Here is a 5,392-nt window from a genome sequence, read left to right as displayed (position 1 = left end):
CAAAAGAGAGCTCTGAACAGAGGCCACCGGAGTCAGATGTTCCGCCTACAGAGGCACACACCAAACTGTCACCACCCATTCACCCAGTGAGTGGTTCCTGAGCACCAGTATGTATCAGGCACTGGACTACCCGCTGGGATAAAGACAAATTGAGTTTTATGTCAACTTGGGTGGGCCAGGATCCTCCCATGATATGATCTAACATAGTATGGTCAATTCCATGATAGCATCTTCCGGGATCTTGTGTGAAGCAACCGAGCAGTTGTGGGCAGAACAGACCTTGGTAAGATTGAGGGACGTTTCATTCAGAGTGTGGCCTCATCTTAGTATAAATTGACCATCGATGGAAAGTAGCATCATTCCTCTGCTGGATCTGGATCCTGCATCTGGTCCATCAACATCATGCTGCCTGACCTGCCAATACCAAGAGCCATCAGCAGCCTGCAGGCCTTGGATCCATTCCATTTAGCACATTCATTCAGCTCCGCATCTACCATTGGTAGTCTTCCTGTTTGATCTTTCTGCATCCTGCTACAGGAGCCAGAAGAAGCCTCAGCTTACATTGGACCCACGGACTTGAACTGGATTGAACCAACCCACTTCTACAACTGTGGGAGTCATTTCTTGATATAAATCTCTTTCTATATACATACACCAGGAGCCCTGTGGTGTAGTGGTTACATGTTGGGCTGCAATCCACACGGTCAGCAGTTTGAAACCACCAGCAGCTCCGCTTAAAGGCTTAAGTCTTTCTACTCTTGTAACCAATTACAGTCTCAGACACCCACAGGGGGTTGCTGTGATTCAGCACTGATTCAATGGCAGTGAGTTTGGCTTGGGGTTATATACATAGATGCACAAGTATCATTCACTGATTTTGCTTCTCTAGAGAGCGCATCCTAATGCACATGTGAACATGAATAGAAAGCCATCCATAGGAGGGTGATTTGGTAGCAATGGAAATAGAAGGAAATTAGAAAAATCAGATCCTGTCTTGGGGAAGTTTGTTTACATGACTCATAAACTGGAGCAAATACTCTCTTTCAATGACATGTATGTCTCCCACGGAGAGACGGGCATCACAATTTGTAGCTCAATTTGAACTAGGTTTAAATCATGCAGTAAGTCCCTGGTAGCATAGTGGATTCCTCAGTGGGCTGCTAGCCACAAGGTCAGTAGTTTGAGCTCAGCAACTACTTCTCAGGAGAAAGATGAGGCTTTCTACTCCCATAAAGATTTACAGGCTCAGAAACCGACAGGGTCAATTCTACCCTGTCTTATAGGCTTGCTATGAGTATAAACTGACTCAACGGCAGTGAGAGGGATTGAGTAACTCCCATGGAGCCCTGGTGGCACAGGGGGTTAAGCATTGGACTGCTGACCAAGGAAGAGAAATAGGGCGATCTGTTTCCAGAAAGTTATAGCCTGTGCTCTGTTCTATTGACTTGATGGCAGTGAGTCTGGTTTTTCACTCTATTCTACAGGGTCACCAGAGTGGGAATCACCTCAATGGCAGGGCAGTGGGTTCTGTATGTTTTAGGGACTTCCCCGGCTCTCATCCTATGCCTATCTGTGACGTTCGAGACAAAGCATACTATTATCATACATACATTTAACATGCTGTTTTCTTTCCTCTTCATATTGAATCAGACTCAACTTTCCTGCTATAAGCCATTAACAACCACAATAGCATCCACCTTGTATATGCATAGAACTTGCACTTTATAAAAGGACTTCATGCCTCTCACCCTACCATCCGGAAAGGTACCTCTCGTAATGTCCACTCGTAAATAACGATTTGTTGCCATTATCAATCAGAAGAGGAGAGGAAAGGGGCATGCTGCTTTGCACCTCTCTTTCAGGTTTCATTTTGCAGTGTAGCTGAGATGCTGTCTGGCCTCCTCCCTCGCCCTGCACTCTTGGCCTCAGTAACTGCCTTCAACAGCAGGACTCCAGGCAACTATCCAGGCTTAGGACCACAGAAATCTGAATGGAGTGTCAGTCGGTCTCCATGCTGCCAAGGAGGACCCAGGTCATTGTCTTCCTCAGGAATTGTGTGTTCTGCCAGGAGACCCTCCCCCGGGGCAGCAGAACCAGTCTGTTACAGACTGCCTCCCGGGTGCTTGAGGAAGGGATTGCGAGCTGCGGTTTGTCACACCATTAATGCATTGCGGACACCGAACCGCCTAACTGGGAGCCCTGGGAGTCTTTTAGAGGCTTTAGTGAGAAGCCTGGAGACCTGACTGTCAAGGAGAACATGAAAGGTGATGACTGGGACACAGGGAACCCACCACGGTTTAGATATTTGCGAGAGCTAGCCTCCTGATGCTAATGGGCTCCCTTCCAAAGGGAGGATGGTGGCCGCACTTAAGAGGTATTCGTAGAATGTCAGCGTCCATTCCCAGTGCCTCTCCTGATGACCCATGCGCCATAGCTCCCACGGCACAGGCCTCGGGCCACCATGACTGACTTGGCAGCTCACGCTCCTGCTGGGATGGCATGCCAGGCACTGGAGAACCCGGGCATCTAACTTTCTATTATGAGCCCTATGATCTAGTTAATGGTTAACTGCATTTCCTTGGCAGGTGTACTGCCTGTATTCAAATCTCTTTTCCTCCACTTTCTAGATGTAAGACTTCAGACAAGTTTCCCTCTCAAAGCCATTCTAAGGGTCAAATCATGACTCTTGGTGGGGGAAGATGAGGCTTTCTAATGCCATAAAGAGTTGCAGTCTTAGAATCCCACCAAGACAGTTCCACGCTGCTTGATGGGGTCTCTGTGAGTCAGAATCAATTCAATTGCAGTGAGTTGGGCAACTATTTACTGCAAAGATTAAATAGTAAGTGGACACGATCAGGCACAGTAACTTATCATTCTTTTTATTGTCTTTTCTTTTTTTAAGGTCCGAAGCTCAGGTTTTATAAGATGGCAGAAAGAGTCTCAGGCTGACTGCCATCAAGTCGGTTCTGAGGATCATCAAGCGATCCTCTGGGGCAGGGTAAAGATGCCCCTGTGAGTTTCTGAGACTGTAACTCTTTACTGAGCACCTGGTGGTTTTGAACTGCTGTCCTTATGGTGAGCAGCCCAACCCGTAGCCTCCCCAACATGCGTCCCACGCCACCAGGGCTCCATTGGGAGAATGATTAGTGGATAGAAATTACAGGAAAATCAGGCTGGCAGTTCAGGGAGGCATCTCTTTCCAGGCAGCAAGCTCTGCCCCGGATGAAAGGGATGCCGTCCTCAAGAATTTATTGAAGAGCTGCGGTAAATGTGGCCCTCGGGCTTCAGGTAGATCAGTTGTCCATCACCGGAGGTGTTTAAGGGTGAGCCCAGAGCAGGAATTAGCAGCGTGTATCTTCCACCACCAAAAAGCTGGTGTTGGCCTCCTGGGCTCTTCGAGAGAGAGTTTTAATCTGATTTCTAGGCTGACTAATCAACTTGCACCCACTTGAATCGACCCAAAGTTGTGTGGGGGCCACTTCCTTCTAATGGGTATCTATCTATATTAATAAAGAGGGATCAAAGGGAAGGGGGTGGGGTGGGGACGAGCAGCAGGAACATGACATAATTGCCTGCTCTGAACTGCTTAGAGGTCTTACCTGCCGAAACATGCATCATAATTAAAGCCTCTGGGTTCCATTTAGGAAAACGCTGGAAGAGCTCAATTGCTTTGTTGCCCGGCACTCCTAGAATTGTTTCTGCCATAGCCGTTATTATTCTACTGAAAAGTGCTTGTCAGATTGCCGGTCCTCGGTGTCACAGTAGGGACGGGAAATCTCCCCTGTCCCTGGTGTCTCCATTTCTTCTTAGGTTGACCCTCGAGAGGAGAGGTAGGTGCAAAAAAAGGGGTGGGTAGGCAGAGGTGCTATGTAGTGTGCTTCAAGCTGGCCAAAGCCCTTCCCTCTGATGAGCCCCCAGTGCCCTCCCCTGAGGACACAGAACCTGGAGAATGAGCAGGTGGAAAAGCATGCTGACAGTCCCAGCCGAGCATGCGGTTTGTGGGTGAGAATGTACTGGATGGGAGGGGGGCGGGATTGGCAAAGCCAGGAGAGACTGAAACGGGCCCACAAGTTACATTCTGAGAAGGCAGCCCACCGAGTAAGCACGACACAATATGCTCCCAGCTGTCTCCTTGTGTTATTCATCTGCAGCCATCCTTTTCAAACTTGCTTATGCATCCGAATCACCTGGAAATCTTGCTAACATATGAATCCTGGTCCAGTGGGTCTGGAGAGGTGCCTGAGATTGTGTTCTAAAGATGCTCTCAGGCGAAGCTGCTGCCCATGATCGGCGGAGCATACTCTTCAGTAGCAGTGTCCTAGGCGCAGGGTCAGCGAAGTACCGCCTGCAGGGAATCAGGCCCGCTGCCTGTGCCTGTAAACACCATGCTATTGGAGAACACCCATGCCCATTTGATCGCCTGCTATCCTGGGCTGCTTTCAGTCTACAAAGGCAGAGCTGAGAGCTGTGACAGAGACAACCCTTATGGCCCACAGAGCCTAAAAGACCGACCTGCTGGCCCTTTACAGAAGAAGTTTCATCCTCCTCGCCTGAAGGGTACTTGAGGGGAAAGCCAAGGAAAATGGGGGAAGGAGGTTCTGTCGGGCTGAAGGAACTTGTATTATAAATTTCAAAGAACAGGAGGAAATTTCTGACTTTAACCCAAAAAAAGGGAGGCGGCATTTTTTTACAAAGAAAGATATTTTTACAAAAACTTTGAAAAGATCCATCGTCTATCTCTAACTGCATGGAAGGATGAAATGTTCTAGAATCCCCTGGTCTCTCGGGAGCATGTCTGGCTCCTTGGAAATATTCTTGGAAGCGGAAAAGAAGAACGAACACCATCTTGTGGGCTAGCCATTGTTGATAGTGAAGTCCGTTCTGCACCACACGAATTTGTGAAGAAGCGCGCATCGGATCTTCCTGTTTTCACAAGGTTTCCTTATCATCAAAGGAGTTCTTTCTCTTCACTGACGAACCTCTTGTTGTGGGGTGCTCTGAAGTCGGATCCAACTCACAGCAATCCAACCCACAACTAGCCCAAATACAGCCCCTCCAAGGCCCTCCTCACCCTGTTGCTGTACTTGATCTCGTTGTTGAAGTCACAATGTCAATTTATCTCATGGAGGGCCTTCCTCTGTTCCATGAACCAAGCATGGCGTCCTTCTCCGGGGACTGGTCCCCCCTGGAACATGTCCAAAGGATGTGAGACAGTCTCTCCTCGCGTCTGAGGAGCACTCTGGGTGCACGTCTTCTAAGACAGATGTGCCTGTTTTCCTTCCGGTAGTGGTGGTTGTTCGGTGCCAGCCAGTCAGTCTCTACCCATGGCAACCTGGTACAATGACACACAGCAGCACAAAACACAGCCCGGCCCGGCCCGGGGCCGGCCGCA

This window comes from Echinops telfairi, unplaced genomic scaffold, assembly GCF_000313985.2.
Source record: "Echinops telfairi isolate 266 unplaced genomic scaffold, ASM31398v2 ScPeMD7_25;HRSCAF=90, whole genome shotgun sequence".
In the NCBI taxonomy this organism is placed as follows: Eukaryota; Metazoa; Chordata; class Mammalia; order Afrosoricida; family Tenrecidae; genus Echinops; species Echinops telfairi.
Note: the sequence above shows the minus strand (reverse complement) of the source record.